This window comes from Puma concolor, chromosome C1 (assembly GCF_028749965.1).
Source record: "Puma concolor isolate L17-30 chromosome C1, mPumCon1.1.hap2, whole genome shotgun sequence".
Taxonomy (NCBI): Eukaryota; Metazoa; Chordata; class Mammalia; order Carnivora; family Felidae; genus Puma; species Puma concolor.
Window position 1 is genome coordinate 97,981,964 of NC_141674.1, and position 12,801 is coordinate 97,994,764.

Consider the following 12,801-nt stretch of genomic DNA (forward strand, 5'->3'; position numbering starts at 1 on the left):
ACCTTGCCCTAGCCCAAGATTTGTCTTGGTAATTTTACTCGCCCCACAAATCCCAGAGTAGCAGAAGGAGGGTGTCTGGCTGGGGCAGAGCTGGACACCCTGGAGAGGCGGGACCCCCTCCAGCACACAGAACCCTGTGGCACCAAGGACCGAGCAACCCCAGACCAACACCCACCAGCTCCTGTGTTTGCAGGAACTCTGCAAGGCAGGGAGTGCTGTCACCATCCCCTCCACTTCGCAGACGGAGAGCTCAGGGTTCAAACTCCCATCTCAGAGCTCTGCCCAGGCTTACACAGCTGGTGGGAGACACAGCGGGACTCCCGACTCTTAGGAGAGTGCTCCTTACACTCGCTCCATCCTGGAGCACCTTCCAGCTCACTGAGGAAGCACCTCAGGGTGACCCTGGCTCCTCTAGACCTTACACCACAGCTTCCTGCAGCTGTCCATTTGTTTGTCAGTTCACGTTGACCAAGAACCTGCCGGAAGCACTGTGCTTTGTGGAGAGTAGAAAGTCCCCCCCTCAACACGCACACGGTCTAGTAGGGTGTCACCAGTTAAAATAAGGTGCCAGGATCCCCACCTCCCTCAGGGGCGTCTCTTGTCTCCCTAGCCCTCTAGTCCAGGGAGGGAGGGAGACACAGGAAACGGCCCTGCGACATGGTGTCGAGGGAGCATGATGGTCCCCTCCTGCAGCAGGTCCCCAGTGCACCTGGCTGAAAGTCCTATCTCTGACCAAGGCACTGAGGTACGAGGGGGCCCCCAGTTCTCTTCATGTCCCATATAACCCTCCTCAGTTCATTCCTGCCCAAAGCTAGAGAAGCCTTTCCGACTCAGCAACAGCAATGAGAACTAACACTCCTGCGTGGCTACCATGTGCCAAGTCCTTCAAAGCCAAATGATCTCAGGAAGCCTTGCCACAGCCCTATGAGGTACGTGCTCTTATTATCCCCACTGCAAACAGGAGAAAAGGACTGTTTGGTGAAGTTAAGTAGCTTGCCCGAGGTCACATGCCTAGTGAGTGCTCTGGTGCCAGATTTACACAGATGTGCTGCTGCTCAAACACCCCCAGTGGCTCCCCTTGTTCCACTTCTGGAATCAAAGCCCATCTTCTTAGCTTGCATTAAGGACCCTCAGCAACAGGGTCTTGTCTTACTTCCTCACCTGATTATTTCTCCCTCTTCTTCTAGGCCACGCCCCCTGCTCCACAAGACTGGTGGGCCTCTTCTTGTCTCTGTGTGGACAAACCTATGCATCTTGCAGGGGTCCTCGTCCAAGGTCCAGCCCACAGAGAGCATGTCTCACCTCTGCCCCCCCCCCAACACACCCCTGCAGCACCTTCTGCCCCTGAGCCCCTCAGATGCATTACCAAGTCCCCCCTCTGCTGCCACCGTGCCCTCCCACTAGCATCTAGTGATGGGAGGCCCTTTGGGGCCAGGCTTTGCTTTACACCTACTCGAGCTTCAGAGGTGGCCAAGCATGAGAGGAGCTGCATGAATGCATGTAAAAACAGATGGTTGTATCTCAGCCAGGAGAGCCCCAGACGGAGTGGTCCTCAGTGTCAATGTTACAATCAAGGCAGGGCCTGAGAAGGAATCCTGTGGCCCCTCTGAAGGGAGCAGCTCCCCTACGATGTAAAGTGGCACTTTCGAGGGCTGTGTTGTTTGGGAGAGTCCAAGTGGATTTGTTTATGGCCTGGGGTGTGGGGCATCTCTCATGGTAAATGGAATCACTTGGGGCTCTATGCACTGGTCCCAAGGATGGCTCCTTCCTGGGGATCACCAACCCAGCAGGGTGCCCCTCTTCGGCAGGGGTGCCCTTTCTTGACAGGACTGTGGCAGCTGGGGAGCGTGCGGAGGGCTGAGTCTGCGGCATGCTGTGGGGGCCCCTAACCCCAACCCTGGTCCCTGCTCCCAACTGTGAACTTCCTTCTCCATCACTGGTAAAGGGAACGGGCCAAGATCCCCCCCCATGACTTGCAGGAAGAGAGAAAAGAGAGGCCAAGAAGCTAGTTCCAGGACCTTCTGCTGTGGGTGACTGAGCCTCATTGGGCCTGACCGCACATTGGCTGCTCTTGGCTCAACGGATCAAGGGACATACTGTTCCCCTGCACACACACACACACACACACTGCAGAGGACTGGCTTATCTGAGATATGAAAATAAATAGGTTACTTTTGAGTAAATAGAGGGATGGGGGCCAAGCAAACAGAGTCTGCACCTCCTGGCAGCCACCTCCCTCTCTGGAAAGCTGGGGCCCCAGCTTGGACCCTCGGGCCACCTTGCCAGATCCTGGTTCTGCCCCACCCCCTTTCTCTGGAGGCTTCAGCCCCAGATCCTATGCTCCCCGCCAGCCTTTTATCCTCATTAGTGATGCTTGAGACTTTGGCTTTAATAAAACCAGGGTGACCAGGGGCTGTGGAACAGCTCACACTTTATTGTTTTCATCTTCACTTGCTGTCAGGGGAGGCTGCCTTAGGGCCCCTGAATGGTAATGCGCTCCCCAGTGATGGAGAGGTCACTGCTGTCCAGAAATTGGCAGAGACCGACTTGGCTCTCTCGACTACTAACCCATGGGCCGATAGGGCGGATCCGGGCCCAGTAGCAGCTGGCTTTAAATCCTGGTGTTTGGAGGGAGCAGACCTGCTGTCAGCATAGGGAGAGTCAGGGTGTGGGCTCCTGGAGAAGTCTGTCCTTAGGTGCAAACTGTCTGGGCAGTAAGATTCTCAAAGTCCCGTCCACTGCACACCATCGCTCTTGTCTGCAACAGCTTACTGAAGATTCCCTTCCCTTTGATGCACTCACATAGCCCAAGGCATAGAAGAGAATTCCTATCTGTGGGCTGCCCTGGGGAAAAGCACAAGTCAGGAGACTCCGGCTTTAATTCTTCAGCCACTAACAAGCCACAAGAGCTTGGGCACGTCATTTCACATCTCTAGGCTTCAATCCGTAAGATGAGATGATCGTTCTAAATGTTCTAGCCTTCGGATCCCTCCCTGCCAGCCAGAAAAGACCAAGGATTCACACTGAAAGATCTAACATCAGTATCGCCAGTTGGGAGGGTCCAAAGGTGCCTGACTGTGTGCACTGCCGGCCTCAAGGAATCCAGCAACTTTGTTTTGAGATCCAAATGCTCTCATTCCTTCAGTCCCTGCTGCCCCCATGTGTTTTTGTTCTTCTCCAGGGCTACCCTCCTTCTCTTCCTCCCAAAGAGGCAATGAGTGGTGTCAATGCCTCCACATCTGTCTTGGGAATCCAGGCTGGGCAGAGTAAGAACCATGCTCCCCCATCTCTTAGAGAACACTTCTAGTCTCTTAATCATTAAGTGCCTTGTCTGAATCTCTCATCATCAGCAGAGAAGCATCCGCTACCCTTTCAGGAAAGCCACAGGAGACCTAAAAGGATCTCTGAAGCATGGGGCAGGAAGTGCTGTTAAGCTACCCTTGGGCAGGGGGGCCTGGAAGAGAGACAGGGTGGAAGCCAATCTGGCTCTGATGGGTAGAGAATAACATCTAGTGAGCAATCCCTCTGCGAAGGTCTGAGGCTTGGAATTGGTGGGGGAATCAGGGACGGAGGAGGGGGAGAGCTGAGTCAGATGTGGAGGCGGGCACTTGGGGCTGGGCCATCTCTTCTGGGATCTGCCCCCAAAGTACCACAGACCTCCTCTTCCATAGCCCATGTCACCGCCATAACTTTCCTGTTGCTTGTGGGGATTATGTGACGAATCCTGTGTTCTCTTTAGATTGTGGGCTCTTTGGAGGCAGAAATGGTCTAGTCTTCCTCATCATCATACCTGCCATGTCTTACCCAGTGCCTGATACACAGTATGTGCTCAGTAAATACTGGCTGATGAGCACAAGGTTGAGAATATGGATTTGGAGTCAGGCAGCTCTGGGTCCAAACTCTGGCTCTGATGTTTATGAGCAGTGCGGTTTATTTAAGTCTTTCATTAAATTGAAAGTCTTTCAAAGTCTCAATTTCCTGATCTGTACAATGGGGCTAATAACAGTACCTTCCTCTTAGGGTTGTTGTTAATATTAAATGAACTAATTTGTGTAAAGTGCTTAGCATGGTGCCTGGCACAGAGTAGGCTCTCAGAAAATATTAGCTGCTATTATAATTATTACTTCTATAATTACAAATATGATAAAGACCTCACAGTCTTGCGGTAGGGACAGGGGAGAGAAATGTTGCTTTGATCAGTGTTTTAAGAGAGGTGTGGGCAAGATGTGGGGGAGCGGAGGAAGGAATAATAAACTGCCCAGGGTTATAGGTAGACTGCCCAGAGGGGGTGATATTCCACAGGGTCTGGCAAGTGAGCAAAAGGAGTTTGCTGCAGAGAAAAACAAGCGAGGACATTCCAGGCAGAGGGAGGCAGCGCGAGAGGGTCTGTGTGTTAGAGGGTGAGACGCAGGGTGGGGGTTGGAATAGCCCAGGGCAGGCTGGGAACAGGGCAGGGCCCTGCCCATCCGCCTCACGGCCCCCACTTAGGAGTCCGCCCTGGCTCCTGCCCCACTTAGTCTGCAGTGTCACCTTCCATCCAGACACCCACACCGGAGACCAATTTCATGGGTGTCATTCGTTGGTTACCCACCTACTAAACGTTCACGGATATGCGATATGAACATACAGGGTCCCAGCCCTCCAGGAGTCTGTATTCTAGGAGAGGTGCCACAAAGAAACTAAGCAAGAGAGGCTCCGAGGGCGGTGAATGAAACTGTGACATGATGGGGGCTGGGGGGGGCACTTTAGACAGAGTGGCTGGAAAGGCCATCAGACCTGAAAGAGGGAGGGGGTGGCCAGCCACGAGGAAGAAGAGGAGACCGCGAGGCATGCCGTGGGTCTGGACACACTGGTTTGGGGCAGCTGAGCTGGAGAGCAGCGGGGACCAGGACAGGGCAGGGGAAGAGTTGGGGGGGAGCCAAGGGAGGCAGGGCGAGATCTCAGAGGCCTTGAAAGATGTTTGCATTTTATTCCCTGAGAAAAGCAGAGACCTCAGGAGGCTTTGGAGAAAGGAGCGCAGGGGGAGAGAGCAAGCCAGAGAGCAAGCTTCCACGGCCCTCCTGCAGGATCCATACCCAGTTGTACACGCTCTTCTGCCTTCCAAGTGTCCCCAGACTCTGGGGCCTCTCTTCCCCTCCCCTCTGCACAACCTTCGCTCTGACCCACGCCACCTCTCGCCTGGACCTCCGAGCTTTCTGACCCCCACCTCCGCTTGCCTATCCTCTGATATCCCTCCTTGCTGTAAATGGGGGGCCATTCGCCTGCTCCGAATCCTCCAGTGGTTCCCCATTTCAATCCATTCTGGAACTGGAAAACCTCTTCTTAATCCAGAAGCACAAATATATACAACAGATAAACAGTGGCTCGGAGCCTGGGCACACAGGGCTCCTACCTTCAGCCCCTCAGCCTACCTCCTTGAGCTTCTGGGAATCAGCCTGAAAATCATGCAGAATCGAGTAGCGTTCAACTTTCTTCATGATTTGGCCCTTGCCTTTTTTTTTGTGCCAGCCATTCTGGTTCAGGTGCCGTAATATGGGCCATTCTGTCCCAAGCGCTTAAACATATTAAGCCATATAATCCTCATGTAAGCCTACAAGATAGTCACCATTATTGTCCCCATTATCTACACAGGGAGACTGAAGCACAGAAAGGCTATGCAACTGGCCCAAGGACACACAGCCAGTAAATGGCAGAGCTGAGGTCTGAACCCAGGCAGCCGGGCTCTAGAGCCCACAGTTTTAGCCACCCCACCATCCTGCCTCCCCATGACTCCCTACTTCCCCAAACCCTCCAGATGCTTTTGCACCTCCATGCTTTGGCCCGGTTCTTTCCACTGCCTGTAACAATCTGTCCCTACCTCTGATGGTCCTGGATGACACTTGTCTTTCCTGGCCAGCTGTTCTGTTCCCTCCTCTTGCATTGCTTCCCCCTCACTCCCCTGGTCTGGCTTGGGGGTCCCCATCGCCCCTGGGTCTAAAGGCCTGGGATCAAGTGTTACAAATGCCTTGAAGCAGAGGCAAGGCGTTTCTGAGACATAGTCAGCAGGTTCTAGTGACCGGCTGCAGGGGAGGAGAGAAGAGACTGACACCGTGCCGCCCAGCACCCCAGGGCTGACTCCACTCTCTGCTGGAAGCCAAGGGGGTGGGGCGCTTCTTCCTGGTGCTGCCAGGATTCCCGCTGTGAGCGCTGGGCCTGGCCCCTCCTCAGGCCTGGGCTCCAGGGCTTTGGGGAGAATGCTGGGTGTGGCCAAGGTGGAAGGGCGGATGTGAGGGCTGGGATGCACCGGCTCCCTGTGGGGCAGGGTCCATTTGTTCTGGGTTCCATCCCTGCCTTCTTTTTCTCTCAAGTGCTTTCTGCTCCAAGGCCTTTGCAGCAATATGAATAAATGATCTGGCAGGATAGAGGTGCCTTAAATGAACTCCACAGACTCCAGCTGCAGCCTGTGGCATAGACCCTGAGAGCCAGGGATGGCCCCCGGGAGGAGGGAGACTCTCCAGCTTGCGTGGGGCACGTGGGAGGAAGTAGGTGAGATCCGTGGGCTGGGCTGGGTCTCTGGGACCTTCGAGAGATTAAAGTACATCAGCAGGAGGCAAATGTTACTGTATCTGCGCATCTTCAGGGAAACAGATGGTTTTATTTAGCAAACTTTTTCTCAGCCTCTCCTTCGTGAACCTGCCCTTGAAAAGAGGTTTAGTGTTTCACATGCACCATTACTTTTGGGCAAATATCCGTGAGTCAGAATCACACTGGGAGGTACAGATCTCTTCCTAATGACTTTTTGAAAAGTGGGCGGAGAGGGAGAGGGGCTGCGAGGGGGTGGAAGGAGCTTGAGGAGAGCAGAATTTGGGGAAGTTCTAGAAGAGAGGGAGGCAATGCCTGGTCAAGCTGGAAAGTCTGCTCCATGGGTGCTTGTCTACGGGAGGCCAGGGCCCCCGCTCTGGTCCTTCCACTGGCACTTCATTAATGAGACAGAGGAATAAATGGCATATTAATGAAGTTAATGATGAGAATCTGTCTTCATTTCTTGCCTCCAGTTGTCCTGCTGTGTGGCTGTCAAACAGCTGTCAGTTTCCCCCGGGAAGGGTGGGCATCTCAGCAGTGAGTGATCTGATCTCTGCCCTGGGCAGGGCAGTGGCAACAGGGGCTCTCAGCAGGAAGGGAGATGCCCTGGTTCCAGGGGGTTAGTCTCCTGGGGCAGCTGAGGGGCATGTCTGTAAATAGGTCCTCCGGGGGATGCCAAACCGGCAGGGCTTTGGTCGCAGCCAAGGGCACATACTTGAAGAGCCAGTGACAGGGGCTTTATCTTCCTCATTGACCGGAGGGTGGAGGGCTTCACCCACCTCCTGCTCCAACACGCAGGAATCTGTTGGTCTTACCAGGGTGTGGCTGTTCTGTTTGCAGCCTTCCCTGCGGTTGGCCATCCCGCTCTGGACCACCCACTTCCTTCCATTCTCCCACTCCTCTGGCTTCTCCCTCCCAGTAGCAGCAGGATCCTCCCATCCCTGCCTCTAAACAGTGCACTTCTAAACACACACACACTCTCTCTCTGATCAACCGTAATGTTAATGCCCATTTCTATTCTCAGGACTCCCAAATGTATGGCCCCTCATGGACCTCTCTTCTAGACTCCAGACTCATACATCCCACCTGACATCTCCATGTGGATGTCTCACAGAAATCTAAAATCTCTCAGATGCTCAAAGGTGGACTTTGATCTGCTATTTACATCCTCTTCTGTTTCTGCCTAACTTGGCAAATGGCGCCTCCATCCACCCGGCTGCTCAAACCAGAAACGAGGCAATATTGTCGATGATTGCCTTCCTCTCTCCTGTACAAGTAGCTCACCACCAAGCCCTGCCAATGCCACCTCCAAATTCAGTCTCAAGCCTGCCCCTTCTCTCCGTCTCCAAGGGCAAAACGAGCTCTCATCTGCCTAATCACAGCCACCTCCTAACGGATCTCTCTGCTTCCCTGTGTTCACCTGCCCCACTTTCCACATGGCGGCGAGTGCTCTTTCAAAATTATAAGGTGAAGCACGTCACTCCTTTGTTTCAAACCCTCCAATGGCTCCCCCTTGCACTAGGAAAAAAATCCAGAACACTTGCCAAGACCCATAGAGCCCTACCTGATTAGAGTTCAAGCCTTCCTCCTCACCCTCCCAGAAGAGTTGAAATATTCCAGGGTCTCCCTGCTCCCAGGACTGCGTATTCTGCTCTCTCCATTTGACCATTCTTTCCCCCAAGTCTTCACATGGCATCCCTCAGGCCTCTTCCTCCAAAGCCACACCCCGCTCTGGACTGTGTGTTCCCGAAGGACAGGGAGGGGATCTGTTTTACCAAGAGTGGGACCGGAGTGAGGCAAACCAGGTGCCCAGGGTAGAAAAGTGAAGGAGGTTCATGCATGCCTCCAAGAACGTGGGCCTCCTTAAATTTTGCCCCCAGGTACCTTGTTTCCTGTACCCTGGTCTTGGCTCCATATTTTACTCACCGCTATATTCCCAGGACTGAGCACAGTGCCTGGTATGTAACACACTCACCAAATATTTGTTGAATGAATGAACAACCTAGCTGTGTGGGATGCACCTGGTTAGGAAGGTGGTGAAAAGGGCTGGTGTGAGGAGTGGACCCTTTGTTAACTTCAGCCTCTGGTCTGTCCAGGAGTATCCCTGCGGGTGACGAGACGGCTCCAGGGTTGAGCCTCAGCGTGTGGTCTGAGGAACCACGGGAATCTCCTGTGTTGGACCTCCCTTGGGGGAAGTGGAGGCTTGATTCTTGAGCTGTGCCCAAGACCTACTGAGAGAACCTCCGAAGTTGGGGCATGGATGTGTGAGTGGCTGAGAAGCTTCCCAGGTGATTATTACGTATCCTCAGTTTGCAACATAAGGCAATTGAGGGGATTCTGAGGCTGCCCTGGATCAAACCCTAGTAGAATCGCAGTGGAGTGGAACATAACCAGCGTCTTTCAATATCAATGCCGCCAAACTAAAGTTAGGATGATGAAAGGGCTCTCTTTTGTTGGGTGCAAACAAGGGTTCTGATGGATCAAAGCCATGCCAGATCCTCCTGGGGTGGCGTGCTCACTCTCCCTCTTTACCTTTTCTCGACGCACCATAGGTACACTGGATAGCTAAATTTTAACAAGAAGATGCTTCCCCCCAAACTTAGAGAGTTTAGGAAACCTGGATAGGGTTTTAAAAATGTCTGACACTATTCTGTAAATACTCCAATTGTAGTAGTTTTCCAAGTGTGTTTCCCTGGCCAACAGCATCAACACCATTAGGAACTTGCCAGAGATGGAAAATTATCGGGCCCCACCCTCACCAGGGTGAGAACCATTGCCTTTTCCATTTACAAGAACCAGTTGAGAATGCACACTCTGGCCAGGATTTTGAAGTTGCTTCGACTTCCTTTAACCTACTTATTTTGGTGATCAAAACCAAAGTCAAGAGAGAAGGAGACTAAGAGATATGGAGCCCCTGGATACTTAACATACATCTACTTCATCTCATTCATATCACATTCCTCGGAGAAGCCCATAATCATTGCCATTTTGAGGTTCAGAGAAGTTAAGTAACTTGCCTAAGCTCTCGGAGTGATTGACCAAGTCTGGATTTTAGACTCCTGTCTGTCAACTCTAACGACCCTGCTCTTCTCCACCATGTCACTGAGCCTCCTCTGGAACTGTGCGTGCACCACTAACTCCCTTCCACCCTACCTTCTGCCCCGGGCTGTTAAGGACCAGGTGGGCTAAGGACCTATCTGGGCCTTGAACGTGAAACTTCCAGTTGTTCTGGTACCTCCTTCTGCTGCTTCCTCTAGAAAGGAGACAAGTGGGTGGTGTCAGCCAACATTACAGATTGTGAGGGGATCCATCTCATGAGCACTTAAACCAGCCAGTTCTGCCCCCCTGCCCTCAGCCTGCCATTCCTCACAAAATGCACCTGTACGTCAACGTCTCATGAGGTACTCAGTTGCCCCCGCGGACACTGTCTCATGTCCGGGAGAAGGTTGGGAGAGGAGGAAGCTGGGCCAATGGCAGGCAGAACCCCTGGGCCGGAAGTTCTGGTCTCCATGCAAGGACCCTACACTCTCTCTGCACAGATCTTCCCACCTGAGCTTCTCCAGGGTGCAGACACCAAGACTGGTGGAAGGGGTGGGGGTGGGGGGAAACCTTTATATGAAGAAGTTTGTCTCCTGCAGAATGGGAGGTATTTTCTTCACTTTCATTTTCTTGCTTCCTTAGGTTTTGGGGCGGGGGTCAGGGGTGGTTTGCAGTCCCTGTGGGCTTCTTGGGAGAGTTGCAGGTGTCCTATGTGGGGATTCATCCCCTTGATGAGGAATCTTTGCAGATGTAAGGAAGACAACCCCAATCACATGTCTCTAGGCAGCAAGAGAAACCACAAGTGATTGGTCAACTCATCCAGTCCTAGCTTCTAAACAGGACGACACTAAACTGAACAATGGAGCCCTCTTTTGAAAATATCACTCATACTTTTCCCAGTGGTCCACCATCCTGGAACTCAGGAAATTCTCCTGATGTCCAATCCATGTATGCCCTTCCTTCCCAGTTCCCACCTACTATTTCACCATGATGCAGACATTACACCTTCAAAGTCTGGAAGATTATCTCAATTTTCACTGAATTCTCTTCTCCAAAGCCAAGAAATTCAGTTTCCTCGGTCTTCTAAAGCTTCCAGGCATTTTAATGCTCCTCATGGAGACCCACAATAATCAACAAAGAACTCTCAACTGGGAAGCTGGGGTCTTGGCTCTTCATCCAACGAGAGGGGAGGGAATCACTAGTCTGTTTCAAGAGAATTCTTATAAACAGCCCTGGTGGGGGTGGGGGAGTGGGGGAATACATGGGGTTTGGGGCAGAACCTTGGGTTCAAGTCCCCGCTCTTCTGTTTTCCAGCTGCATGACTGTGAAAGTCATCGAACTTCTCTGACCTTGTCTGACCGTGAGCATCAGCCATCCTCAGGGTGAGTTCCTACAGGGCAGCTGCTCTGAGTCCCTGAGTTGAAGGCGTATGAGGAGACCACACAGTAGAACTACCAGCTGCTAGTAGAAAAACCACGACGCACATGAGGTAAGCATGCAGTCTGTAAACCTCACTTCCCAGCCCTGCAGCCTCTGGGCAGGCTGACCAAAACCCACCTGGTGGCCTGAAGGGCTAGGTGTGCCCCTGAATGTCTGGGTCAGCAAGAGGAGAAGGAGGGCCGCCATGTCCCAGGGTGGAGGGCGACAGTGAGGGCTTCTTTTAGCCTGCCTTTTAGAGACCAGCTCCTGGCTCCAGGGCCCACAGAAAGCTGTGCTGGTTTGTAGGTGGCCTTTATCCTGTATCCCAACCTGGGCTTCCCCACCCATAAGCACCTTCAACAAGCAGGGTTGGGGAAGACATCTCGTAGGTCTTCTCAGGCTGCAGGTTCCAGCTTGGGTATCCCCAGCACTAGGATGAACTTAGAGCCAGGAAGCTTGGGTTCAAATCCCAACCCTGATGCTAACCAGCAGAATGATCAACGGTGAGTCACTGTGGCTCCCTGAGCTGCGGTTTCCTCAGCTGTAAAATGAAAGCATTGTACCGGGTGACTTTGCCTTCTCATCATAAAACGGGATTAACTGTGCGGCTGAATGCCTGTATGCACTTTACCCGCTGCAGGCCGACTCTTCAAGCATTTCCGCACACTTTCAAACCCCTTTCTGCTTTGTCCTGCCGTGGAGCTGTCTCTGGCAGCTGACTGGGGTTGGCTTCTGACATCTTCAAGCTGCATTCTGACAATGCATCACTGGAAGGAGAATCAGGTAGCAGGGAGGAGGCCGAGGGACAAGGGAGCACGTCTCTGAGGCCCCTAAAGATGCCCACGGAGCTCTGCGCCGGTGGTTGTTCTGAACCAGGCCCCAGGTCTCTCTTCCCCCTCTGCTCACCCAGGAGTACAATGATGAAACACCAAATTAGCTCCATTATTGTAACTCCACAAATTATAGGCCGCTTGTTCCACCAGAGCCAGCTAATGTCTCCCACCCATGAGCAGGTGACACTAATGGGTGTTTCCTCCCTTCTAGGCACCAAGTGCGGAGTGGGCAAAAACAGGATGAGGCTTGGGCTGGGAGGCAACTTGGAGAGTGCGGATCCGGGGAGCCCAGGCTCCCACCTGCTCGTGTAACAGAGCCACGGCTAGTGGGGGCCTCGGCTCCACTGCAGAAGGAATCCAGCAGCCAATGCTTCCTTCTTACCCTTCCTCCCTACCCGACTCCCATCTGCCTTTCCTCTTACACCACACAGAGCATCTCCTGTCCTGTCGGCGGAAGCCACTCTTCCTCAAGGGGGGAGGCCCCAAACGAGAGTGGAAACAGTGTGTTCCCAGGCAGACCCAGGCCCCTGACCCCCAGGCCAGGCAACGGGAACTGACAGAACCCATGTTCACTGACGTCCACATGGCCCCTGGCTCTGCAGAGCGCCCAGCCACTCCCCTAGCCCCGTGCCTTCTTCAAGACTAGGGTGGGAGCTGGGTCTCTTTAAAGGATTCCCGACCAAGCACCTTCTGCAGTGAGTAGTTTCAGAGTAAAGCCCTCTCTGTGGTAATCAGTGTAAGAGCTCGGGAGGCCTTAGATATTACAAAGATCTCTTCTCATTTTACAGATCAGGGAAACAAGGCTTTGAAAGGCTGTGTGGCCCAGGTGACACTAGAGGGAGTTCCCCAATTCCTAGACCACTTTGGAACCCCTTTCTCTCACTTTCCAATTTCACCCCACGTGTATAAATTGAGTACCTACTAGATGCCGGTTAAGGGCTAAAGGTTA

The 12,801-nt window shown here is 53.0% G+C and overlaps 1 protein-coding gene and 1 long non-coding RNA gene across 11 annotated transcripts in view; one reads left to right on the forward strand and one right to left on the reverse strand.

Moving 5' to 3' along the window:
* Nucleotides 1–12,801, forward strand: part of LOC147578264 (uncharacterized) — a 107,711-nt gene that overhangs the window by 88,577 nt on the left and 6,333 nt on the right. For both annotated transcript variants that reach the window (XR_015255009.1, XR_015255008.1), the window contains exon 2: nt 10,915–11,089. This is a non-coding gene — a long non-coding RNA (uncharacterized LOC147578264). The remainder of the gene's footprint in view (nt 1–10,914; nt 11,090–12,801) is intronic.
* Nucleotides 1–12,801, reverse strand: part of SYT6 (synaptotagmin 6) — a 60,793-nt gene that overhangs the window by 16,127 nt on the left and 31,865 nt on the right. The gene's annotated exons all lie outside the window — the stretch shown is intronic.